A 27,519-nucleotide genomic window follows, 5' to 3' on the forward strand; every position below is an offset into this window, starting at 1 on the left:
TAAATCGTGGGAAAAAAAATCAAAATTGGGACAGTGCATTTCGAGACCAACTTGTGCCCGACCAGCTAAAAGAGAGCGACAACTCAGTGGGTTCATGCGCTGCCAGTTCGAACCGTATGGCCATGGAATTAATTGATTCATAAACCACTAGCCTTGGGCCGCCTCAAGGCGCTTTCGGCAGGTGATGGGGCAGTCGTGGGTAGTGAAAGAGGCACGTTTTGAATGTCTGCAATGGTGTCTTCTGCTCTAGTGGTACTCAGCGTTTTCTTCCAAGCCTCCTAAATTCATACCACCACGGGAAATGGTTAATCTGTCAGGCGCCCTTTGCTGTTGGAAATTGAGGATGTGGTATAACAACCAGTGCTGCCACTTTGGACCTGTGGAACCGAGTTCGAGTCTCGGCGTCGGCTCAACTTCCTGTGATCCTGGGCAAATCACTTAATTGTCCCATTCCTATATATGTGTGTCTTTCTGTAACGTAACTGGTGCTCATGTAGAAATTCTAGTCGACCAGTTACATATGTCTATTGGACACAGTTGCTTCCTGGCTTTAGGGTGCTTGAGGCAAGCAATCGACTACTGTGGAGGAGTCCCAGTTGTACCTTGAAATTTGTTTGTGGCTTATGGTGGGGTTTTAATTCAAAGACCACAGGCATTTGGTCATACGTATATATAAATGCTGCAGCTGAAATCAGTTGTAAATTGTCCGGCCGATTTTTCCTCCAGGGATGCCCCATATTAGACAAACGGAACACTAGCGATGCCGCAGTGGCCTGTGATCTTTTGAGAACACCATATTGATCGACTAGAGAAATGAGGCAGCGCAGTGGGTTGCCGTGCCGGCTGCCGAGTGGCATGTCACAGATATTAGCCATGGTGAACTTAGCTCAACCTTTCATCCTAATCAGGGATAGGCTCAGTGATTTGGGCAGTAGTAATAACTGTTGCTCATAGTGCCAGAGCAATAAGCATGTGAAATAAAGAAGCAAGATAGATATATATATATATATATATATATTACCTACTGGCGGTCGCCAGTAGGTATATATAGTTAGGATTTTTTCCCTATGGGATTTTTGAAAATTCTATGTCTAATAACTTTGGCGTTTGTGGACGGAATTGGCTGAAATTTTCAGCAAAATGGAACATTTTGTTTCTGAGCAGCCACTGGAAATTTGGGGGGAGTTGGTCCAGGGGGGGCCGAGAAAAAAGGGGGGTCCCAAAACGTGTTTTTAACATTGAGTTTTCCATAGGGCGGTTAGCCTCATTTTTAGCCCGAACGGCTGAATGGATTTGCACGAAACTTGGCAAATTTGTAGGGACTGGTAGCCCGATGTGCCTTTTGTAGGTCTCAATATATGTGCTCCAGTGGATTTTGAGAAATTAACGTTCAAAAAAAGATATATATCTAGAGCCGCGCCTGGAGCGCTCCCACGTACGCGTACAGGGGAGCGCTCCAGGCGCGCCACGCGATCTGCGCACGGCAAGCTGATTGGTTCTCGGGTGTCTATAAACATTCGAAACAGTCCGCAGCGGCCGCCATCTTGTGTCTCGGTAGGATTGAGACACAAGAGGTGGCAAAAATCAAAGGGGGAAATGAGCAAGAGGGGGCAGGGTACACACCCCCTGACCCCCTAGGTTACATGTGGGGGCCATAAAAGGCTCCCGCGGGTGAAAAAAAAAATAAAAAAAAATTCGATTTTCGCGGGGGTGAGCGCCCGGTACGCGCACCGGGGAGCGTACGGGGGAGCGTACCATGGAGATTAAAAATGACAGACTTTAAAAAAAATAAAGCTTCTTTTTAAAAATTGGAGGTAGTTCTGAAAAGAACTTTTTTTTTCATTTTGTTGTTTTATATATATTTTTTTTTTGTTTTTTTTGTTTTATATTTTTTTAGACTTTTTAAAACAATTTTATATTTTTTTTGTATTTTTTTCAAGGGAAAAACAAAAACAAGGATTCCAAAACTGCTCAACAGGAGCAAAAAAAATTGAAAATTTAGGGACTGGAAGAGCAGCGGTGTTGCTGTTTCTTTAGGGCAATCAGTTCAACACTCTGCTCCCCATAGCAGAGCAGTTCGTCACACTCTGCGCACAAAAATTTGATGCCCGCAAACACCGGCTGAATGTTAGGGATCATTCTTCCACGGGGTGGTCCCGAAGGTGTTGCTCCACCAGTGGAGGTGCTGCCGCCATCTGTTGGTACATTCCGTGCCAGCTCTCTGACACTCTCCCTGGCAAAGTTGTTAGGGTGTCTTCTTTTGACATGCCGGATCAAATTGGCATTGCCAAAACTATATTTTTTCAGAGGATTGCCTCTGGATAAACTACTCCCACATATTTTGCATGTTACTTTGGGAGCGTTCACTTTTTTCTGTCCTTCTGGGATGTCGTAAAATTTCCAAATGAAATGGGTTTTTTTCTTTTGCTGAGGAGGGTCCTCATCCAAAAATCCCTCTGAATCACTGCTGGATGACTCTCTTGCAGCCATTGCTGGAGATCAGAAAAGTAGGAGATAGAGTAGACACAACAGCTCTTGCTCTCTCCAAGTACAAAGCAATAGTGAGAGAAATGGGTGGGTTTCACACAATTTGGAAAAAAAAAAGTTCTGAACCAATGAAAAGTGTTATTTTAAAGTCACATGGTTTGACGCGCTTACGCTACGCGCCCGGGGCGCGTCCCGGGCGTGTATCGTAAGCGCATCGGGGCGCTTACGTTGCGCGATCGTATGCGCTTCCGGGTGCGCTTACGCGGTGCGTCATAAGACGCATCTCGCGGCTACGCGATACGTGTCTTATGACGCAAGGCGTGGCGGCTACGCGATACGTCACGATGTTGTTTTCGTTCTCGACAATAGCGCTTCCGGGACGCGCATTAGTACGCGCCTCGGGGCGCGCCGCCAGATTGCGCTTACCCGTGCGTTCACCTGTCCGCGCCCCGGGAGCGCACTAAAAATAATATTAAAAAAAAATAAAAAAATTATAAAATATAAAATTAGATTTAAAATGTATTATTTTTATAAAGATTTGCTATTAAAAAACCTATGAAATTCACTGAAAAAACCATAGGTTATAGACCATATATAGTTAGGAATTAGCATTTACAAAACCTTGAAAATTCACTGAAAAAACCATAGGTTATAGACCATATATAGTTAGGAATTAGCATTTAAAAAACCTTATTTTACTCACACAAAACCATTGAAATTCCATATATAGTTAGTTGCAGTAACTATATATCGCGCACCCGCAATCCACTGCTGATCATGTCACATATTACATCATTCATGACATGGTCAGTGACATCACTGATGACATCACTGATGACATCTCAAATGACATCACTGATGACATCACTGATGACATCTCAAATGACATCAGTGATGACATCATGACACACCAATACCAGTTACTACATACGCACTCACTGATTCCTACGTCTACACACACATTCACTCATTCACCCATACAATCACTCATAAATACAGTCACTCATTATTACAACACTATCATATGCACTCATACACCTAGTCAGTCCTGTGAAGAATCAATCACACTTCGATTTCCTCATCTATACAGTTAAACACAGAACACCATACTTTTCACACATAAACTAACACATACTTACTCTCTTATACAATCACTGATACAAGTACACATTGATATGCACAGTCACACACCTCCCAGCCAGCCACACACACACTCAGTCTTCCATACATCCACTCATTCTTCAATATGTAAAACATATTTAAACTTTACAAAAACACACAGACACTAGATGATGTCATCAGTGATGTCACTGACCATGTCATGAATGATGTAATATGTGACATGATCAGCAGTGGATTGCGGGTGCGCGATATATAGTTACTGCAACTAACTATATATGGAATTTCAATGGTTTTGTGTGAGTAAAATAAGGTTTTTTAAATGCTAATTCCTAACTATATATGGTCTATAACCTATGGTTTTTTCAGTGAATATATATATATATATATATTTAAACGTTAACCACTGACAGATGTCTAGTGAAAAGTGGAAATGTGTGGAAACAATATCTCCCACCTGTGAAAAAGATGAAGAGCGCGTGCCCACCGAATGTAAAAGGGGAGACTCCACCCAGTAGCTGAGCCAGTGTGTCATAGACCCCAATAAAGAAAAATGCCCCCCCCACCCGCTGCTGTTTCAGGGCGCTGCACATTAAATGCCCCGCGCTACTATCAATGCTTGAATGCAGAAGATCACGCACCAACCTAGAATATTCAAAAGTAAACCATTGCCTCCGTCGCGGCCTTAAAACAAAGCACAAGGTTTATTTCTCGTTTGCCTCACGTCCGTGACAACAGGCAGGCTGGTACCGCCGCCGCTCATTCCTTGCACGGTTTGCCTCTGCTTCGCTGTAATGATAATGAGCTGAATCATGGGGCTAGAGGTTGCCGATTGCGTGCTGCTCACCAGCTTCCGTTCCCACAGGTGCCTCTTTGTTGCCAAGCATTAAAAATGCAATAGGTCTCGCCTTTTATTAAGTTAAAGCCATTTGCTTTGCTATACAATACCATTAGCAAAGCAAATAGCTTTAACTTAATCAAAGGCGAGACCTATTGCATTTGCAATGCTTGTTTTCTCTTTTTTCCGAATTAAGAAGATCGGGAGTAGAACCCCTTGCCTTTCTGATCGCGAGGGACTCTTTCTATAGCACCTTTCTGGAGCATTAGTCAGAGTTCCAATTGCAGCAGATGTAAATTCTTGTGCGGCATTGGGCGAGGAGGAGTTTGAGGTGGCGTTTCTATGAACTCGAGAGAGTGTCCGAATCGAATTAGTTGGAGGGCCCATTGGTCCGTGGTGATCTTTCTCCAATTTTGTAGGAAAGATTAAATTCTTCCTCCAATTTTGCATGGCCGAGAAGAAGCGGAGACCTGTGGCAGAGAGAAGTCATTGTCTTCTGGTTGTGTCCTTCTTTCCTCCTCTACCACGAAAGGAAGACTTCTTGTAGGACGACTGTTGTTTTTGTTGAAATTGGGGTTTGTACTGCTGATTTGAGCTGTACGAGGAGCGGTAGCCTTGAAAATCTCCTCTGGAAGGTTGGCCTTTCCCCCTGGAGCCCCGAAAGGGAGGATTTTTAAACTGGAGGGTACCCAGTGCCTTCGCTGTATCGGTATCCTTTTTAATACCCTGAAGCGCTTCATCGATGTGTGTTCCAAAAAGAAGCTGGCCATCATAAGGCATGTCGAGCACCTTAGTTTGCACTTCCGGCCGGAAGGCAGTTGCTTTAAGCCAGCCTTGACGCCTCAGCACCGCAGCCCCAGCTAGCTGGCGGAACCCCGTCGATGCCACATCCATCGCGCAGTCAATCATCTCCGTGGCTGAGCGTTCACCTTCTAAGAGGATCTTCTTTGCCTCTTCTTTCTCCTCCTCTGACAATGATCCCAGATATGGGGCGATGTCAGCCCACATTTGACGATTGTAACGTCCTAACAGTGCCATGAAGTTTGCAGCTTGCACTGTCAAAGCGGACATCGAAGGAAACCACTTCCCAATATTGTCTAGTTTTCTTCCCTCCTTATCCGGTGGCGCAGTTAGAGCAGCAGAAGGATTCTTTGATTTGCGCTGCGCCGCTTGGGTAATGACCGAGTCCGGCTTGGGATGGCCAGTCAGGCAAGCCGGAGCCGTATCTGGAGCCCTATATTTCTTGTCCAGTCTGGGCAGAACTGGGGTAAAGAGGAAGGGTTTTCCATGATTTTAACACCTTGGTTCCAAATGTAGTCTATAATAGGTATGGACCTTACAGCCATTTTGAACGGTTCCTTGAAATCATAAAGGAAGGAGTACTGTGATTGGGTTGTCATTGGGATTTTGAAACGCACCGCCGCCCTTTATAAGATATTATGGAATCCCCCAATGTCCTCCGGGGGCGAGTGGGCTTGCGTTGGCACAGGAGATGCTGGACGTGGAATGACATAATCATTATATTCGTCCTGTGAGTCTTGAAGTTCCCCTTCCTCGTGTTGTTGTTCCTCAGCTTCATCATCTGAGGATGAAGGATGCTGTACAGGAGCCGGATCCGGTCGAAGCACCAGAGGTGGAGGCCGAGGCCTAGGTGGAGGCATAACCACTGGAGGTGGCTGAGCAGTAGAGGGAAACCTCTGTTTATAATCCTCAATTAGGAACTGTAGATCCGAGACTATGGCTGCAGGAAGACACACCATAGGTTGAGGAGGAGGAGGTTGGAATTCTTCATGGAAATCCACTTGTTCGTCCTGCTCTTGTTCCTCATAATCTCAACTTTCATGATATTTTACGTGCAGTTCAGATGGGCTCGTAGCTGCCTGGAACATAGAACCCTCATCCGAGTCCTCGTCGTCTAGGAGATGCGTAGGTGGAAAAGCTTGGACTCTGCTCGGAGAGGTTAGATCCGGTGTTAGAGTGCGCTTAGTAATTTTCAAGTGAACATATGCACTTTTTAAGGCAGGTTCCTGTGTCATCGACGAGCCCGTGGACGGGGTGGTCGTCGACGTAGGGACTACGACGGTAGATCCAGAAAGTATCGTCGAAGGTGTCATCGACGGTGTCGTCGTCGACGACGGTTGTGGCGTCGACGGTAACTTCTTCGGTTGTCTCGTCGACGACGATGGCGTCGCCGTCCATGGTGTCTTCGTCGACGTCGATGTCTTCTTCGACGACGATGGGGCTCTCGTCGACGATGACGATGATGACTTCGGCGACATGGAACTGCTCGTCAACAACGGCGTCGACAATGAAGTCTTAATTTTTACAATAGAAGACACGGACCTACCCGTCAACCATGAGGATGTTGTAGACGTCGAAGTGGATGTCGAAGAGGACGCCACAGAAGTAGAGATGGTCGCCGTCGAGGCAGTCACAGGCAGAGCAGAAGAAGTTGTGAAGGGTTTCTTAAAGGTGGAAGCAGAGTCCTGAGTAGAAACCTTCACAGGTAAGACCTTAGAATGAACCTCTGAAGACTTCAGCGTCTTCTTTTTAGGTGGCTCTGAAGATGGTCCTGGGGATGTCACTCTAGGTCTTTTAGTAGAGGAATGTATACTCCTGAAGGAACACTCACTCTCACCTGAAGAGACTGCCTGGTCCTTATCTTTCAGTCTCTGCAGCCAGATCAACAGACGCCCTTCACTGTCCTTGAGGGTTTTTGTTGAAAAGGTCCGACAGACCTTACAATCCTTTGAAGAGTGGTATGGGTAGAGGCAATAAAGGCAGTCTTCATGTTTGTCCTCTACATGAAGCCTCTTTTTGCCACATGAGGCGCAAGGTCGAAAATGTCCTTTTTTAGGGGTATCAGACATAGTTAAACTGAAAACCCACCAAAGGTGAAGAAATTTTGAAGAAAAAACACTGGAAAAACCAGAGAAATCAGGAAAAATTAGCAGAGTTCAGTGGAGACTCCCTTAGCACGACGTGCACTAGAAAATCTGAGGGACCAGAGCTCCTTCCAGGAAGGTTCTAGAGGGTGGTGATAGCTGATTGGCTCTTAGCCAAAGTTTGGTCCTTTTCACAAAAGGACATGGATAGGTTACTCATGAGAGGCCTCTGGCCCTTAATATGTATATATGTCTATAGGACATTACTTTATTTATGTACCGGGGACTCCCACCCCGACGACGGGGAATGATTCAGGCATGTGAATCTATGAAAGATACCCATAATACTGGATAAGTCAGGAATCCTGACGTATCTGTCAGCGCTAAAGTCAAGCATTGCAGCAGTTGTGTCATAAGCATAACGCATCTCCAGCAGTGCATGGGGCCAGCCTATGCCTATGACACTGCATCACCCTTACGCCTGCTGTGAAGCAGGCATACAGTTCAAACACAGTGGCGTCCTAGAATTGTCGCAGTGAAATCTGATGGATTACACTTCACCACTCCTATGAGGCTTGGTTGCGTGGGAACGTCCACCCTTCATATATCATACCCAGCGCAGTTATAATGTGGCACAGGGCTTCACGAGGTCACGCAAATGCCTAGATGCGTCACTTTGTAAATATGGCTCAACGCGGTGCAAAATTAACGCTGCAAGTATGTAAAAAAAATGGCAGACCAACAGTTTTAAACTGTCGGAAGGGGCTCATGAATGAGCACCCCTGTATTTTTCCCCTACATTGACGCACAGTGGCTGCCATACGCCAACACAGGCGCCCTTGCACCATGGTGTTACGGAGTTGATTGATGTTGTGCAGAAAGAGACACCTACCTGCAAAAAACCTATCAATCCAGGGTATTTCCACTTCCTCTGTGTGGTGTGCATTGATCGTGGATTTGTGTGTGTGTGGGATACTTGTAAAGCGCACTGTTACTCTACCCAAGTGTCCTGGCGCTGTAGACCGCTGGGGAACCCGTCCTGGTTTTCCCTGTGAGATGGTCCCTTTCTGGGTATCTCCAGGGTGAAACCAGGCATCCCCGGCGTCTGTCGGGGGCCGTTGTAGAGATGAGGCAAGCTTAATGCCCAGAGTTACCGAGTGTGTTCCCTGGTTAGAGTAGGCACTGAGGCGAGAATTATCGAGTCCGTTGACCCTGGTCCAAGACCCTGCCGCGTCGGGAATTGAACCCTGGTCCCGGGCCGTTCTCTGCTTACAGGTCTGCCGCCTCTAACCAGTGAGCCACACCTCTCCACGGATTTGATTGTTGAGCGAGTTTCAGGGATAGTGTTGTGGCTCTATCTCTTCTCGAGACGTCTGCAGGTGCATCTGGACTAGTGGAGGACGGGAGTGAACCAGTTGGTCTTTTTGGAGTGTTGTATGCCTGGTCTTTTCTTCAGGGGTTCCAGGGTGTCGTCACAGCTGGAGATCCATCGATGGCGGTTGCGCGCGCTGCGTTGTTGTCTGTAAGTGTTGGTGGAGTGGTGGTGCTGACGGAGTTGACTAGTTCTTCGGTGGCCTTGATCCAGCTGCAACAGGGGGGATGATGACGGTAGTATACGGTGGGCATGGTGACACTTGTTCTCTTGGACAATTTTAAAAACATGGATTTGTAAACCTTTTTTAATAATTTTTTCTTATGAATATTATGATGTACTAAATGTTATATGTCTGTATGTAATTGCCACTGTGTACGAATATAACTGCATGAAGCAGAATAAACATACATATGTTTTAATTTTGTGACTACACTTTTGCCAAGACGTTTTTGTTTATTTGCACACCATTTGTTCTGTCAAACTGTGTTTATTAATTGCCAACATTACTGATCTATGTACTCTATTGTCAGTCCCCCTAGATATGAGTAAGTTCATGTTACTTGTGGTTGTGAGGTTGACCTAAAGAATAGGTGTGTTCAAAAGTCCTATTTTGGATGGATAGAATCTTCTGGACTAGTTCAGCTGTCCACTAGATATATGCTGGAGGGACACTTTAGATTTTCTTAGTATCTTTTCCCCTGGTCCCAGAATTATCAACTCAGGGGGCCTCCTGATTTTTCTTTGAAGCCATGATGTATACAATGATGGTGGGTGCAGGAGAGTTTGGTGGTGTGGGTGTAGTTTCAGTTCATTTGGTGGAGAAGTCGGCCTCGAGAGTGTGTCAGGCTATGTGGGTTGGTGGGGTGACTAGCTGCTTGAGTCCGATGTTGGGGAGGTTCCCCAGGAGGGGGGTGGTGTTCTGGTCACTGGAGTTGTCCAGGTTAAACTAGAGGTCTCCGAGTAGGATGTAGTCAGTGGATGGGAGAGCTTGGGGTGCAATGAGGTCTACAATGGGATCAGTGAATGGGGGTTCATGGCCGGGGGGCCTGTAGGCGAGAGTGCAGCAAAGGGTGGTGTTGTGGTTAGTCCAGATCTGGAAGTCGAGGTGTTCCATTGTCACAGTTGGGTCATTAGAGTCCGTGGTCAGTCGGAGTGTGCTTTTGTAGACCATGGCAATGCCTCCTCCTGGACAGTCGGGTTGGGCCTTGCGGGTGCTTTTGCGGCCATCAGGGATGACGATGGCGATGTCCGGTCCAGAGCAGAGGTTGATCCAGGTTGAGGAGGATGCAGTAGAGCCGGTCAGGTGTGCTGTTGGGTGGCAAGATGCGCTTATGTGCTGATGTGGCAAGAGGTGCGCTTGCAGTCTCAGCAGGCACAGGGTGCAAGGGTATTCTTTGGTGATGTTAGATGGCAAGTGGTGTGGCATCCAGGGTTCAGGATGAGGAGGGAGCTGGCGTCGTAGTGGTGGAATGTCCAAGAGGCAGTGTCCCTGGTGATGGGCAGTACATACAGACAGTACACAGGCGGACCGACGCAGACGGGCTTGCCTTCGGCGTACCAGAGACATGCATGCTGCACATGGCCGCACAACATCCACCATTAAGTAGCTCTGCAGGAGGGCTGGACAGCTGGGAGACGGAAAACGAGGTAAAGGATACTGGAGGGGGCGGGTACACAGGGGATCCAAGCGGCAAAGAGGAACAGGATAGATAGGTGCCTCTTTGTTGCCAAGCATTAAAAATGCAATAGGTCTCGCCTTTTATTAAGTTAAAGCCATTTGCTTTGCTATACAATACCATTAGCAAAGCAAATAGCTTTAACTTAATCAAAGGCGAGACCTATTGCATTTGCAATGCTTGTTTTCTCTTTTTTCCGAATTAAGAAGATCGGGAGTAGAACCCCTTGCCTTTCTGATCGCGAGGGACTCTTTCTATAGCACCTTTCTGGAGCATTAGTCAGAGTTCCAATTGCAGCAGATGTAAATTCTTGTGGGGCATTGGGCGAGGAGGAGTTTGAGGTGGCGTTTCTATGAACTCGAGAGAGTGTCCGAATCGAATTAGTTGGAGGGCCCATTGGTCCGTGGTGATCTTTCTCCAATTTTGTAGGAAAGATTAAATTCTTCCTCCAATTTTGCATGGCCGAGAAGAAGCGGAGACCTGTGGCAGAGAGAAGTCATTGTCTTCTGGTTGTGTCCTTCTTTCCTCCTCTACCACGAAAGGAAGACTTCTTGTAGGACGACTGTTGTTTTTGTTGAAATTGGGGTTTGTACTGCTGATTTGAGCTGTACGAGGAGCGGTAGCCTTGAAAATCTCCTCTGGAAGGTTGGCCTTTCCCCCTGGAGCCCCGAAAGGGAGGATTTTTAAACTGGAGGGTACCCAGTGCCTTCGCTGTATCGGTATCCTTTTTAATACCCTGAAGCGCTTCATCGATGTGTGTTCCAAAAAGAAGCTGGCCATCATAAGGCATGTCGAGCACCTTAGTTTGCACTTCCGGCCGGAAGGCAGTTGCTTTAAGCCAGCCTTGACGCCTCAGCACCGCAGCCCCAGCTAGCTGGCGGAACCCCGTCGATGCCACATCCATCGCGCAGTCAATCATCTCCGTGGCTGAGCGTTCACCTTCTAAGAGGATCTTCTTTGCCTCTTCTTTCTCCTCCTCTGACAATGATCCCAGATATGGGGCGATGTCAGCCCACATTTGACGATTGTAACGTCCTAACAGTGCCATGAAGTTTGCAGCTTGCACTGTCAAAGCGGACATCGAAGGAAACCACTTCCCAATATTGTCTAGTTTTCTTCCCTCCTTATCCGGTGGCGCAGTTAGAGCAGCAGAAGGATTCTTTGATTTGCGCTGCGCCGCTTGGGTAATGACCGAGTCCGGCTTGGGATGGCCAGTCAGGCAAGCCGGAGCCGTATCTGGAGCCCTATATTTCTTGTCCAGTCTGGGCAGAACTGGGGTAAAGAGGAAGGGTTTTCCATGATTTTAACACCTTGGTTCCAAATGTAGTCTATAATAGGTATGGACCTTACAGCCATTTTGAACGGTTCCTTGAAATCATAAAGGAAGGAGTACTGTGATTGGGTTGTCATTGGGATTTTGAAACGCACCGCCGCCCTTTATAAGATATTATGGAATCCCCCAATGTCCTCCGGGGGCGAGTGGGCTTGCGTTGGCACAGGAGATGCTGGACGTGGAATGACATAATCATTATATTCGTCCTGTGAGTCTTGAAGTTCCCCTTCCTCGTGTTGTTGTTCCTCAGCTTCATCATCTGAGGATGAAGGATGCTGTACAGGAGCCGGATCCGGTCGAAGCACCAGAGGTGGAGGCCGAGGCCTAGGTGGAGGCATAACCACTGGAGGTGGCTGAGCAGTAGAGGGAAACCTCTGTTTATAATCCTCAATTAGGAACTGTAGATCCGAGACTATGGCTGCAGGAAGACACACCATAGGTTGAGGAGGAGGAGGTTGGAATTCTTCATGGAAATCCACTTGTTCGTCCTGCTCTTGTTCCTCATAATCTCAACTTTCATGATATTTTACGTGCAGTTCAGATGGGCTCGTAGCTGCCTGGAACATAGAACCCTCATCCGAGTCCTCGTCGTCTAGGAGATGCGTAGGTGGAAAAGCTTGGACTCTGCTCGGAGAGGTTAGATCCGGTGTTAGAGTGCGCTTAGTAATTTTCAAGTGAACATATGCACTTTTTAAGGCAGGTTCCTGTGTCGTCGACGAGCCCGTGGACGGGGTGGTCGTCGACGTAGGGACTACGACGGTAGATCCAGAAAGTATCGTCGAAGGTGTCATCGACGGTGTCGTCGTCGACGACGGTTGTGGCGTCGACGGTAACTTCTTCGGTTGTCTCGTCGACGACGATGGCGTCGCCGTCCATGGTGTCTTCGTCGACGTCGATGTCTTCTTCGACGACGATGGGGCTCTCGTCGACGATGACGATGATGACTTCGGCGACATGGAACTGCTCGTCAACAACGGCGTCGACAATGAAGTCTTAATTTTTACAATAGAAGACACGGACCTACCCGTCAACCATGAGGATGTTGTAGACGTCGAAGTGGATGTCGAAGAGGACGCCACAGAAGTAGAGATGGTCGCCGTCGAGGCAGTCACAGGCAGAGCAGAAGAAGTTGTGAAGGGTTTCTTAAAGGTGGAAGCAGAGTCCTGAGTAGAAACCTTCACAGGTAAGACCTTAGAATGAACCTCTGAAGACTTCAGCGTCTTCTTTTTAGGTGGCTCTGAAGATGGTCCTGGGGATGTCACTCTAGGTCTTTTAGTAGAGGAATGTATACTCCTGAAGGAACACTCACTCTCACCTGAAGAGACTGCCTGGTCCTTATCTTTCAGTCTCTGCAGCCAGATCAACAGACGCCCTTCACTGTCCTTGAGGGTTTTTGTTGAAAAGGTCCGACAGACCTTACAATCCTTTGAAGAGTGGTATGGGTAGAGGCAATAAAGGCAGTCTTCATGTTTGTCCTCTACATGAAGCCTCTTTTTGCCACATGAGGCGCAAGGTCGAAAATGTCCTTTTTTAGGGGTATCAGACATAGTTAAACTGAAAACCCACCAAAGGTGAAGAAATTTTGAAGAAAAAACACTGGAAAAACCAGAGAAATCAGGAAAAATTAGCAGAGTTCAGTGGAGACTCCCTTAGCACGACGTGCACTAGAAAATCTGAGGGACCAGAGCTCCTTCCAGGAAGGTTCTAGAGGGTGGTGATAGCTGATTGGCTCTTAGCCAAAGTTTGGTCCTTTTCACAAAAGGACATGGATAGGTTACTAATGAGAGGCCTCTGGCCCTTTACTATGTATATATGTCTATAGGACATTACTTTATTTATTTCCCTCGGACTCCCACCACGACGACGGGGAATGATTCAGGCATGTGAATCTATGAAGGATACCAATATTGGATAACTGCAGTCACAGGTAAGTAACGCATTCCATATCTGTCATTATTTGCAACATGGAGCACCGTACAGTGAATACCGCGCATTCAAGCGCACAGTGAAAAGTGTTGCAAAGCTGTTTTGTCGCAGCAAACACTTTTCAGGAATGAGGCCCAGGACGGCGCCCTATCTTTTTGATGGTGCGCATTCCTGCCCTGTAGTTTTGTCGCAGGGCAGCGCTGCAACATTCTTAGCGCTGTCCAGCACCAAAACCTCTGAAATGAGGCCCCAAGTGTTTGCACCAATCAATTAGAGGCATTTCTGGGGGTTTTGCACCATACAAGGAATTTCTTGTAGATATTGTCAAGAGGGGCTGGCAGCAGTGTTTGCACGGGAACGCCCACTGTGAGAAGTTGGCCTGGTATATGGTACTCACTAGTTCTAGTGATTGCCTTGCACCAGTCCAAACAACCCTTATGGTGATGGTTGTAATTCAACCTTATAGACCAGCTATCCTAGTGGTAGCGTGGACAGAACAGTCTTAGGCTAAAAGACTCTTGAGGGCGTGTAAAGCCAGCTGTTTTACCATATGTAACCCCTTGAATACCAAATGAAAGGACCCCACACAGGATATATATAAAATATATATGTATTTATTCACTAGCACACTCCTCTGAACTCTTTATGAGGTCAGAGGCCAAAGCACATAACAAGTTACACTTAGAAATATTTTAAATAGCACAATTTAGTTAGGCCCTAGGGGCGCGTAAAACCATATACTAAGTAAGTGGTATAAGAACCACGACTTGGGAAAGGAAGAGGCCTAGGGCCTAGGGAATCGCTGGGGCTACACTATCTGACCCTTAGGTTAGGAGTAGGAGGCCCACAGGCGGCGGCTCGTGCAGTGTCAGTACACTCACGCGAGAGTCAATAGAAAGTCAATGGGAACTTAAAAAGGTAAGTAACGAATATTTAGGACGCTTCCGGTCTAACTAGGAATAACAACTAACAAAACTAGACACTAGGATAGTCAATCCCTACAGGAGCACCGAAGTACTCGCGTTACCTCACCCACGGGGGCTGCGGGTGCATAGGTGTCAAAGTGTGTCGGGTTTTCTCGTTGATTCCTATGGAGCCTCGGAAGAAGATGCTGCAGGTGACCAGGAGGAAGATGTCCGGGTGGATCCAAGGGTGGATCTAGGATGAAGAGGACCTGAAAGCAGAGGGGACAGAGTCTGGGTCACTAGCCAGTGACCGGGTGGAACCAGGGGGAACCAGACGTCGACGAGGAGCAATCAGGTGCAGATGTGAAGCTTGTCGTTGCAGCCACTAAGACCAGGAGGCGTCGAGGACGACCAGGTGCTGGAGAGGAGCTGTCCCACGAAGGTTCTCGTAGATGGAGGGGTCGACTTCAAGATTGGCGCCAACAAGCCTAAGCAAAGGCAACCCCCGAAGGATACACAAAGCGCTTCTGGTGCAGACCAGGAGGGTCTGATGTACTTCACCTCTTCAGGGAAGCAAGTGCCAGTCTGGAGCAACCAGACCAACGATGGATTTTCAAAGGAATCGTCGTCACAGGGCTACTAGCCAACGGGCCAGCAACCGGGACAACGCGTCGAGCAGAACACAAGCAGAAGGGTCCCACGCAGATCTTGTGGAGTGTGGAGGGCTGGTCTTCGGTGCAGGTGGAGCTCGGTGTCGGGGTGTCTCAGTCCCCAGTGCACAGCTGCGAGGATGCCTCAGGAGCTGCGCTGTTAGCAAGTTAAAGACTTTCCAAGTTGCCTGGTTCCACGTATTCCGACGCCTTCCACGGAGCTCAGCTGTGCTGGAGTCGTGCAGTGGGGTCAGAGGAGTCCTGGAGTCGAGGTCTTGTCAAGCGCTCGAGTTCCGGCAGGAACGGGGTCAAATAAAGCCGTCGAGTTGCTGGATGGTGCCTGGTTTCCCAGAGTGGTCACTCCTTGGCCACAAGGGAGATTCTTCAGTCTTCAAGTCGGTTGAATGTCGAAGGGTCCAGAGTTTCGTTTCAAGTTTCAGTTCAGGATCAAATCTAAAGTCTCCTGGGTCAGCTCCTACCTTTATACAACTGAAGGAGGCTGGTTTACTCACTAGGTCCCTCCTATGGGCGGGAACTGGAGTGCCCAAGCAACCGGTTTGAACTGAGGTATGCATGGAGCACCTAGTGTGCCCCAGGCATGTCTCATTCTATTCAGCCCCCCCTGTCCCAATACACAAAATCCTGTCTGGGGTGGTGGTCGCACCTCTCCAGGCAGGAAACCTATTGTGCAGGCCTCCCTCGCTGGAAGGACTCCCAGCAGCAGGAGGTCAGACTTGTGTCTGTGGCAGCAGCATCCATTTTGTGATGCTGGGGCTCGGGTTAACTTTAACCAGGATAGTCAGAACTAACATGTCTTCGCCCTCTAGAAGGGTGGAATGCTACCCCCGTCGCCAGATTTGGCGAGGCGTTAGTATTCCAAAGCGTATGACACCTTACACGACATGTTTGGATAAAGCCAAACCAAAGTTAGCATTTAACAGCGAGGATTATAATGTACTTAAGAGTATATGGTATGGCAATATCATAGAACAGCCATAAGGACATGGTTCCATAAGCTGCAGACAGGCTCAGCTCATGCCAGAGCACTATCTCACATAAAACCAAGCACTCTGCCTCCAGGATTGTTAAGGACTGCCATGGGAGTGACTTATAGGTTACTGTGTGTCTATATATAAGGGTAGGTATAGGAATACTGTACCTAAGCAAGGGGTGATTACACACCCTTGCCCCAGCTGAGTGATCAGCCAGGGGTGGCAAAAGATATGCTGCAGCCCCTGGCAGGCCTTGGATGCACCAATGCCCTGGGTACCTAGGGTACACTATACAGGGGCTGATAAGGTGAACCAATATCTAATTTGGTATGTACCTACAGTACATGGAGTCCATTTTTCAGAGAGAGTAGATAGCCTGGGGCCCTGATTAGCAGGATCCCAGGCCAACTAAGTCGAAAACCAGCTAAACACAAAGCAAAACATCTGGGGTAATCATAGTCAGGTATCCACCTTCCTACACCCACTTTGCATCTCATTTTCATAAAGTCCCGCTAACAGAAGTGGCAATTTAAAAAATGTACGTTTCTGCCGGAGAAGTGCTGCTGACTGCATTTAAAATATTGACGCTGCGGCTGCGTTACCTCCTTGTACATATGCCCCTTAATGTTTAAAAAGAAGCTTAACGATGCGACAAGTAAAAAGGTTGACATGCAAATCTCCTCTAAAATCTATGAAAACACATGCTGCACTCGCCATCTGTGATATATGCATCATTTCATTACCCCCAAGGAGAGAGGTTCAATTAAGGTTTGTAGGTTGCATTGGCACAGCCCTTTGCTGGCTGACCGACACGTCCCGCAGGGGACCCTCATAAGAGGGCTGCCCCTTTAGTGCCACTGGACAGCCTAGTGTCCGAGGACCCCTTCAGGGTCCTGCGCGTCATTTCCGGCCGTGGTGGGGGAAGGCGGGAGGTATATATGCCTCCCCTGCCCATCTGGCGGCCTCTTTGTCATCACCCTGATGCCGTGGACTGCTGCTGCATCGAGATCACGTTGACCACGAGGTTAGTCAATTCGGGCCTTGTTTTATCCCCCCTCCTTCCCGGCCTAAGTAGGGGCCCCTACACATGGGCATTGCCCGTGGGGGGGCACCGTCCCAGCTCCTGCCCCGGCCTTTCGCAATTTAGCAAGTGTTGAAGTGCCGTGGGTGTTTGGGTAGCGACACAGGGGATGGGCAGGAGGGTTTGGGTCCCTCTGGCAGCTGCTGCCTCATGCTTAGTTGACAAGACTGCGGCCTCGCTTTCAGGGTAGGGCCTTTACTACAGGGCCTACATCACCCCAGGTGACCATGCTGCGGCTTCTTCTGGGGGGCTAGACCTCCTCCCCCCACAACTCGGCGTACACTAGGTCCGGGCACCCATGGGGGGGGTGCAATCTGGCCACGAAGGGGGCTATTAAATAGAAACACCCCCCTTCCTGGGCATCAGTACACAACAGGATGCTTTTTAGCCCAACGGGGAGTAGCAGGCCTCGGAACCAGTTCCCAAGCGTCTGGGGCGGATGCGCTCTTCCGACCTAGGCTACCTGGGGGCATCCGTCATGCAGCATTTGGCCTCAGCACCTCCCCACGCGCCTATGTCGTGCCTCTCTCTGGGGAGTTAGGCCTCTTTCTACAACGCTATGAGGCAGTAAGGGTAGCGCTGTATAATTGCTTAGGGTAGTGCTTTTCAAATAAGGTCAATTTTACGGACCCCTAACCACCCCATGTGCCTATGTCGCGGCTCTCGCTGGTGGGTTAGGCCTCCTTCTACAGAGCATGGTGGCCCGTAAGGGTAGCACTTTACAATTGCTTATGGGTAGTTCTTGTCTAAGATGTCTATTGTACGGCCTCTTCACCACCCCAGACGGCTATGTCGTGGCCCTCGCTGGGGGGCTACGCCTTTTTCTACAGAACTTTGAGGCCCATAAGGGTAATGCTTTAATATCTTAAAGATAACGCTTGTCTATTATGTCTATTGTTCGGCCTTATCACCACCCTGAGCGGCTATGTTGCTGCCCTCTCTAGGGGGTTAGGCATCGTTTTACAGCATTGTTAGGCCTGTAAGGGCAGTGCTTTGCAATGGCTTAAAGGTAGCGCTTGTCTTAAAATGTCTATTGTACAGCCTCCTCCGCACAGCAAACTCTTAGGGGGGCTAGGCCTCCTCCCCGCCCCCACGCCGTGAGAAGCTCTCGGCTTTCTGCAGGCCCCTGCCCCCATGGGGAGGCGACGGCCACGAGGGGTGGCTAGGTTTTAAGGGGTTTATACCCCGGGACTAGGCCTCACCTGCAGCCCGGGCATCGTGGGGTGGCGCGGTATCGGGTCATAGGGGGGCTTGTTATATGTTATTTTAGCCGCAGAGTGCATGGCAGGCCTTGCAACTAACAGCAATTTTCGCTTCCTTCCGGGCCTATGCAGGGCCCCACCTCATGGGAATTGCCCTAGAAGGGCACGGTCACAGCGAGCCCAGCATGGCCCCGGGTAGTCTGCTGTGACAGTACCGTGGGACAGGGGTTGGTGTGGGAGGGGGTGATGACCCGCAGGAGGCAGCTGCAGCGTTTATTTCCGGAACAGAATTTCCTGGTTTTCTCACTTTTGAGTGAGTCTATGTAGCGGTTCACTCGCGGCTCACTCTCTGCTCCCTCACCCCCCACCCCCCACCGTTGTTACCATGAGAGGACCCCCAGACAGGGAGCCATAAAAGCACACTCACAAGGGCCCCCCCCGCTGGTTGCCTGGGGAACTACACATGTGGGACATGGAGTATGGGGCAGGGGGAGATCAGGCATGCCGGGCGCCTCCACCTTAGGGCAGGGCCTGGGTCCGGGAAGAGTGCTAGCGGGGTCATTTCAATGGATATCCGGGGGCCGATGGGGGTGGAGGTTCCTTAAAGCGGCACTCACGTTCATGACGTGTACACATGTGCCAACAAAATGACGCCCATGGTAATTACCAGTGTTGGTGTTGATTTCAAGAATTGTGAAGTGTATTTTCCTTTTTGGTAGGAAGTCCGGGGATGCTGCCAGAGGTGGCTAGAGTCATTAGTTCTGCCACTTTATTTACAATTTCTTCTGGTATCCAATTTTCATAATTAAGTTATCCGGGAGGAAGCGGGAAGAGTGCATTGCCATGACTGTGTCTCATGATTACAGGAAACAGGATGGAGCAAGCAAGCATTTATCATAGCTCATCGAGTTATTGTTGTTCCGGGTTTAGTACTTTATTGAAAACACATTTTTTGGTACTAAACCTGGCAGCAGCTTTTCTGATTATGCACCAGAGGCTTAATGCTTACAAATGTGAACTGTTACAGAAATACTCTGTGTTGCAGCCAACACAAATAGTTTCACTAAACTAAAATGTTTTCTGAAGCTTTGTGACTTCCAATCTCTTATTCCTGAGCCTATACTGACATCTGCTGGTAGATGTATAATATTATCATTATGGTCATCTTGATTCAAGATAATAGGGCAAGACATATTATTCATGTGCATGGCTAACATTTGTTTTCTTCCAGGGGCTGTGTCTTGCAAGTTCGTTCCGTGCTCGAAAGGTTTTGGCGACTGTTGGACTTGGCCCTTCTGGCAGGTTCACCCCTGAACTGTTTACCTTTTAATGTTACATCGGTATAATGATTTCGGGTCTTTGCGCGCTTTAGCACTGTGGCGCAGTGTAAAGTGCGTGCGCTCTCTGAGTGCGTGTGTGAGATTGGCCTGCCCTCCCATAGGAATGCATGGGGAATGTATGTGTCCCTGGTAATTCCTGATGCGTGGGGAGTGCAAGGTCGAGTTTGGTATGTGCGGACTCGTGTGATTAAATGCTGCGCGATGATGTGTGCGGCGTGAATGTGTCTAGTGTGGAAGTGCCACTTCTAGAAGTTGGCATGTCTGTGTAATAAATGTGAATTGACTGTCTGGCTTATGATTGGCTGGGGCTGGCTGGTGTGCCTGGCTCCAGGAATCAGGATGGGTCTGCCCCGGTGGTGAATGGGGAGATCTGCATGTGGATGGCAGGGAGGGGCTGCACCTGGGACCTGAATAGGGCTGGGCTTTCCCTCCACAATGCTGGCTCCGCCCCCTGTGGTGCGACTGATGACCCTAGCCTGTCCTGTGAATAGGGAGAGGGGCTGAGCGAAACAAAGTGCTCCAGAACCAGCTGCGTCTGGTTTACCCCACCCTGCACCCTAGAGACAAAGGGATTTGGTATATAAAAAGAGGCTGTGACCTCATGTTAAATGTTCTTGTCTCCTGACTTGAATCTGCCAGGGGCGTGCTGCTGCTGGGGCCCAGGGGAAGGCTTGCCTCCCTGGGCCCTGCCCAGCCCCTGGATGCTGGAGGACTTCATCTTTGGGACCCTTCTGCCCTGCCCAGCCCCTGGATTGCGCTAGGACTGTGTGGCTGGGACCCCTCTTGCTGTTGAGGTCATTTCTGGGGCCTTTGGTGGGCTCTGTGCCCCCCTAGCACCTGGGAAGCCTATTTCTTAATTTGCCCTGTTTTGGAGGTAGCCTACCCCTCTTGGTCCGCTCTAAATTGCACCCACCTTCGCGGGTGCCCACCCCGCGATTATTGATATATGCGCAGGTGCCTACCCCGTGACTTTGCCCAGATGCCTATTTTTTTTTAATTCGAGGGTGCACACCCCTCATTTAGCCCCTGACAATCACCGCTGCGGCCCGAGCCGCATTAAAAGATGGCCGCCGCGTCCGTGGCCTGCCTGGATGTGGGCGGGGCCGCTAGACGGGGCAGAAATGACATTGCTGCATGCCGAAACTGGGCTCCCATGCGGAAGGGAAAGCCCCGCGGTTGCTGCTGGTGACGTGAATAGAAGATGGTGGCCGAGGCCGCCGACGGTAACGCGGGGCTCCCAGGGATTCCGGGAAGCCCCGCAGAAGAAGTGCAGCTGCCCGGAGGAGCCCCCGCCAGAAGAAGATAGCCCGGTGAGTAGGGCTCCGGGGGGAGGTGACAGAAGTGGTGCCTGCAAGGGCCCGAGTCGAGAGCAGCCCGAGTGCTCAGAGGGCCGCTCCCACGGGGAGCACAGAGCTAGGGCGGCCCCAGATGGCAGTGTGCCGCCCCACTGTTTTTACCGAGCCCCGTCGGGGCTCCAACGATGGCCCATGCTTCTTTGAGTCCCTGTGAGGGGCCTCGGGGGCATTTCGGGAGGTAGAGCAGCCCCGGCTGGCAGCGGGCCGCTCCCCCCAGTTGACATGATTTGTTTAGAGACTGGAGGGCTCCCAATAATGCACATGTGTGTTCAGAGCCTAGAGGGCTCCACCGCTGGCGTCCTATGCATTTTCAGAGGCCTGTGTGGCTCCAGCAGTTGGCGCAGTCTTTGTCCCAGAGTGCCAGGGAGAGCCCATGTCGCAGTTTTATCCCAGCTGGCCAGAAAGTAGTGGGCAGCTGCACCGTTTAGGTTCTTTTCTCCCTAGGGACATGTCCCTGTACTCAGGAGTGAGTCGCACTCCTTCGCCCCTACTTTGGCCTTCCCCAGATGCGCAGCACTTAGTGCCAGTTGAAGCTTTTAGGCTCTGTTCTTGTCCTCAGCTGCCCAGCAAGTAGTGGGCAGCTGCTACGTCTAGGTTTTGGCGCAACCTGGACCCTAATGTGATTTATGTGCTATGCTGATTTATGTGCTGATGCTTTTGGGTGTTAGGAAATGTACTTTGTGTAGTATGTTTTGGGCACCCTGTGTTCTGATACCTCTAGACATATGTTTATGCTTAGGATGTTGTTTTACCTAGTATGGGTTATACTAGTGAGTTCATGGTTCCCTGCGGGATATATGCCGACGGTGGTTAGGATTGCGTAGGAGGTACTTACCTTTTACCAGTGGTTACTGGTTGTTTGCTACATTTGCTATTTGGTGCTACAGTTGTTCTATGTTCTAAGTGCTAGTTCTACTAAGTGCTTATTACTGACAGTGGTCCATGTGGCCCTGTCTTATGTACATAATCCCCTGTAAATTCCGCCCGTGCCAGTGGCACAGTGTAAATTGTGTGATTATTATTCTAATGTGTTTGTAAAATACAAAGGCTATTTTTGATATAACCTTGTTTGGAGTTCCTTTTGTGGGGGGCCTGGGATGTTGTTGCTGGTGGGTGCGTGCGCAAATGCTTTACACATTGCCTCCGGTATAAGCCTGACTGCTCGTGCCAAGTTACCAAGGGGGTGAGCAAGGGTTATCTTGGCGTTGACTGCCTTGCCCTGACTAGAGTGGTGGTTTCTCCCTGGCTTTGGCACAAGCCTTAGCCAACGAGAAACCTCATTTCTAACAGCGACGCACGTGCATGAAGCAGGTACTGGGACCGTGGGCCCTCGACGGCAACGCAGCAGTGTTCAATGGGCCAGGAACATAGGTCTCGGCCTGGAGTGTATTTAAAACTTTCCTTTCTATTTTCAGGACGAAGAGTCAATCGCTATTGAGGCAAGGACGCAGGCGGTCCTGAAAATAAAGGGATGAACAGCAGAGATTAGGAGCAGGTATGGGTCAAGTGTCAGCAGGCGGGAGGGAGCAGGGGAGATAGCAGCTGGCCCCACGGGGAGGTACCACTGATGGTTAACGAGCCTCACTCCACGGGTACAGCTAATGTCTGCTTTTCTCATCCTAGCCCCCCACCATCCTCGTACGCAGAGGACAATTCGCACCGACCCTTGCGCACCTTGCACCCTAGGTCCACTTACGCTACCACACGATAAGTAAGTATAGGGGTAAGGTGGGGTCACTGAGCTTCTGCAACAACAGTGGACTTAGAGGTCCTCCCTAGGCAACGCAGTGATTCCCTTTTGCTGATCGAAATAATTTTCTCCTCAGGTTGGCAGTATGTGTAACGGCAGAGGTCAGCATGTACAGCCAGTGCTCCCCTCCTTTTCCCGGAGAGGTCCCATGTGGAGGACTCAATGCCGGGCACTTGACAAGATGCGCAATAGGCGAATTTCCTCAAGACGGCCAAGGTGAAAGGCCTGGCCTGGGCTAGCAGCATTATGAATGCTCCTGAGCAGGAGGACTCTGGGATCGTCGGCGATTCCCCCCCCTTCAGAACGGCAGCTCGGCGCAGAGGCGGCCCCTCTAGACCTAAGCTAGTCCGCAAGCGCACGATCAGGGACTTTCCGGCAGAACCGCTTCCGCTACCCAGTAGCAGAACAGTTCAGAACCCTAAGGAGGTCGTTGCACTGTAGAGTGCTCCCCCGCCCCTGGGCTCGCCTACCCCGACGGACAGTACAGCGGCCCAAGGTAATTTCGCCACTAGGGACGATCTTGCTAAACTCAAGGACAGTTTCATGTCAAGGTTGCAGGCAGGTACCGTTGGGCACAGTCCTGCGTATTCAGGCAACAGTGTAAGGGTTAAGGAAGGGGCCACGTTAGCAGCGGCAAATGTATGGTCCGCAGGTGTTGGTGAGCCAGTAGGGCAGATGGAGGCCACTGAGGCGATAGAGATTCCGGTAACCCCTACCTCCTGGGGGCAAATCACTGTGCCAGCACCTGTCTTGCTCCTCCCCCAAACATCCAGCCAGGTTCTACCCCCTGTGAACACCAGTGCGGGGCGGCATCTGTAATGTCTGCTAGCGCACTCGCTCTCACACCCTCCTTGTCCAACAGGTCACCATCGCCCCGCTGCTGTCTGGGCGATGCTCACAGGCCTGGCAGGTGCCCCAGGAAGTCAAATAAGGAATTTGGAGGCGGGATTTTATAGACATGTTTACCCTGCTCATGTTGGGTCAAGAGGGCCTTGACGCCAGGAAGATGTGGCGAAGGAGGATGATAAAAAAGTAAAATACCAGCCTTGGCCAGAGAAGAGCATAGCAAACTGGCTTGAGGCTTTTTCCATCCTAGCCTCCATGACGATGGAGAAATTTGCAGAACAGGGCCCTGGGCTGGTACAGTATTCTAGGACAATACACAATACACAATGAGGCTATGAAGTGGGGGGGGGGGCTGGTTGAATTATGATAGGGAGTTCAGGAGGATGATGTCCCAGTGCCCGGAGATGGCTTGGGACCAAAAAGAGGTCCATCTTTGGATGGACCAAATGGGTGCCCATGTGCAGCAGAGTGCAGTCCCCCAGGTAAATACACAGGTGGGACAAGCTCTACCCAGGGGGTCCTTTCAATCGGGCACAAGGGGCAAACAGGCATTTTGTGGGGCACGCAGGGGGGAGATAAAGGAGAGGTTTCAGGAGGTCCCCCCAAGTACATGCCACCTTTTTAACAATGGATCCTGCTCTTGGGGTAAGACGTGCAAGTTCCAGCATGCATGTAACACATGTGGCGGGCCCCACCCAGCGGTTTCTTGCCACACTAACCAGGACAGACAGACAGCCGGCAAAGGCGGGCAACAAAATTGAGGCTGCAAGATCACCAGTATCTCTAGCTCCACCCTCCCCTCACCCATCAGCCACTCCTGCACAACATTTTGTCCCTGCGATCGACTCTGGCCTATCAGGGAGCCTTTTCACCACGGCTACTACACCAACACTCTGGAATACCACCAAAGGCCCTTCCCCTGTCAGCCTGGCCAACATCACGCCTCTCCTAATACGGTATCCCATCAAACTAGATAGCCGCACTCTGCTGTTTGGATTTAGAGAAGGCTTTAAGATCCCGTACGTGGGACCCCTGGGCAGCAGAGAGGCCGACAACCTTAGATCAGAGAGAGCAACCAGAGGTAGTCCGGGCCAAGGTAGAGAAGGAGAGGTCCTTGGGCATGGTGGCGGGTCCATTCCTGCAACACCTGCTGGATAACTTTGTGGTCTCGCCCCTTGGGGTGGTGCCTAAGAAGGAACGGGGTATTTACATTAATTCACCACCTCTCATACCCAGAAGGGGCTTAAGTTAACCAGGGGCTGAAGGAGGACTCCTGCGACGTGTCTTATTGTACTCTGGACGTGGCATTGGAGGAGGGTGGGCAGAGGGGCCTGGTTAGCCAAGGCGGACATTGAATCTGCTTTTCGCTTGCTACCAGTCCACCCGAGCATTCATCACCTGCTGGGTTTCAAGCTGGAGGGCAGGTACTTTTATGACCAATGCATGCTCATGGGTTGCGCTATGCCGTGTGGCGTTCAGTTGCTTCCTGCAATAGGCCCTCCAGGACACCTAACGGGTGGAAGGGGTGACCCATTCCCTAGATGACTTCTTGTTCTTAGGGAGTGATGGCTTGCAGGACTGTAAGTTGGCCATTGCAGATTTTTAGCAATTAGCCTGTCATTTGGGGGTCCCCCTCGCGCCAGGTAAAACGGTGGGTCCGGTGCAGGTCTTAACTTTTCTGGGGATCAAGCTTGATCCCATCGCAGGGGAGTCCAGATTGCCTGCAGACAAGGTTTGTGACTGAGCACAACACATACAGTCCGTGGCAGGGCAGGACAGGGCCACCTTGCAATGCATCCAAAGTCTACTGGGGAAACTGAATTTTGCATCCATGGTCATCCCAGCGGTTAGGGTGTTTGCCAGAAGGTTATCCAGGGCCACTGCCGAGGTCACAAAGAAGCACCACATGGTGAAATTAAGCAAAGGCATGAGACAAGACCTGACCATGTGGGCTGAGTTCCTGGCCAATTTTAACAGCTCAGTAATTTGGAGGGATCCCTGGGCAGGCCGCCCGGACCTATCCCTATACACAGACGCATCAGGCAGGGAAGGATTCCGGGCCATTTTGGACAGGGAATGGTGTGGGGAGAAATGGCCCAACGCCTGGCACAAGAAAAAGATCACGGCCAAGATCACAGTGTTAGAGTTGTTTCGGATTGTGGTGGCATTCCATTTGTGGCCGGCAGTGCTGGCGGCTAAGAGTGTCCTCTTGTGGTCTGATAATCTGGCGGTAGGTCAGGCCATTAACTCCCAGTCAGAGAATTGCCCCCTGGTTTTGAGGGAGCTGGTGCGGGCTTGTCTGTTCAATAATTTTGAATGCAGGGGGGCGTGGCTTGCGCGCCGCTTCAGCATGGCGGACTGCGCTTGAGCTCCGAGGCGAGTTCTCCCGTCGGGCTGTTTTCTTCGTTCCCCGACTGCCCCTGTGAGCGGAACAGACAGCATTCAGCAGCGGAATGTGAAGGGAGCTGATTTACGAGGTTTCCTGCTGCCTTTGTCACCGGCTACATGCTTTCTGCCTGACGTTCGTTTTTCCTCACAGACGGCCGCCATTTCCTGCTCCTGACGCAGATGACATTTCTCCTCAAGGATGCTGTTGGCGCTACAATGTTTCAGGTCGTGGTGTCTGCCGAGGGTGTTTCTTATATAATGCCTGCACTTGGTAAAAATTTTTCCTTTTTTTTGCTATTTTCTTGCTGCTTGGCTGGGAATTAAGGTGCCTACACGCTATTTTTCTCTAAGTTCGGCTATCTCATTCAGGTGTGAGTTTTTCTCCTGCGAACTCCATGGTGTGCACTCCTGATTTATTTGTGGCTCTATCATTTCTTGGCTACATGTCTGCCTGCATATAAGTCCGCCGCTATTATCTTATTAGCGCCCATTGAGCTCAGTGTGTTATTTTTCTCATTTTGGACTGAAGTCTGCGCAGTTTTTGCTCTTCTCTTTCTTTCACGTAGCTGCATATTTTTTCTTTGTGGTTGCTTCCTCATGGCTGCAAGTATGGGTCGTTCCACGAGTAACAAAGACTCTAAAGATGTGGGCACGTCACTGAAGAGACTTAAGGCTGTGTCTCCTACGCCTGACTCTGCTCAGTCAGACACTACCTCCACGCTGGACACCATTTTAACGCGCCTTAATGAGGTGCATGATATTGCGCAGTCAACAAAAACTAATACGGATTTGCTGCAGGTGGAGGTGTCTGCTATCAGGAATGACTTTAAAGCCCTCTCTCTTCGTGTATCTGCCACGGAATCACGAATCAGTTCTGCAGAGGATGGTATGCAGAAACACTCCAGATCCATCAACCACATGGAGCGCTCAATGGCGGCATTGCGAAGAGATCTCACTGAGCAGGAAGATCGCAACCGTAGATCTAACCTACGCATTTTTGGCCTGCCGGAAGATTCAGAGAAATCATCTTCATCTATGATAGAGTTCTTATCTCATTGGATTCCGGACACCTTACAAATCTCATTCCTCAGAGAGTTTGAGATAGAAAGGGCACATCGTGTTCCAACGTTTCGGTCTAAATCGGCTACCCAGCCAAGAGCAGTTATTTTTAAGCCTTTGCGACATCAGCATACTGAACAGATTCTCTCTCATATGCGCAAAACTAAACAAGTCATCTGGAATGGTCAGCCAATCTCAATTTCTCAGGACTTTGCCAGAGATACGGTTATAAGGAGGAAGGGCTTCCTCAATCTTCGGAAGCGTTTGTCAGAAATGGCCATTCCCTTTTCTTTTTCTGGTCCATCGAAGTTC

General features: G+C 49.8%; 1 protein-coding gene across 13 annotated transcripts in view; it reads left to right on the top strand.

Annotated features, from left to right (window-relative positions):
- LOC144807723 (uncharacterized) overlaps positions 1 to 27,519 on the top strand; it is a 1,505,442-nt gene that overhangs the window by 97,137 nt on the left and 1,380,786 nt on the right. The window contains exon 3 of one of the 13 annotated variants that reach the window (XR_013606398.1): positions 22,580 to 22,634. The exons of the other annotated variants lie outside the window; for them this stretch is intronic. The gene's annotated coding sequence lies outside the window, so the exon portion shown is untranslated. Of the gene's footprint in view, positions 1 to 22,579; positions 22,635 to 27,519 lie in introns of those variants that run through there. 13 annotated transcript variants of the gene reach the window in all.

Source organism: Lissotriton helveticus, chromosome 1_2 (genome assembly GCF_964261635.1).
Source record: "Lissotriton helveticus chromosome 1_2, aLisHel1.1, whole genome shotgun sequence".
Taxonomy (NCBI): Eukaryota; Metazoa; Chordata; class Amphibia; order Caudata; family Salamandridae; genus Lissotriton; species Lissotriton helveticus.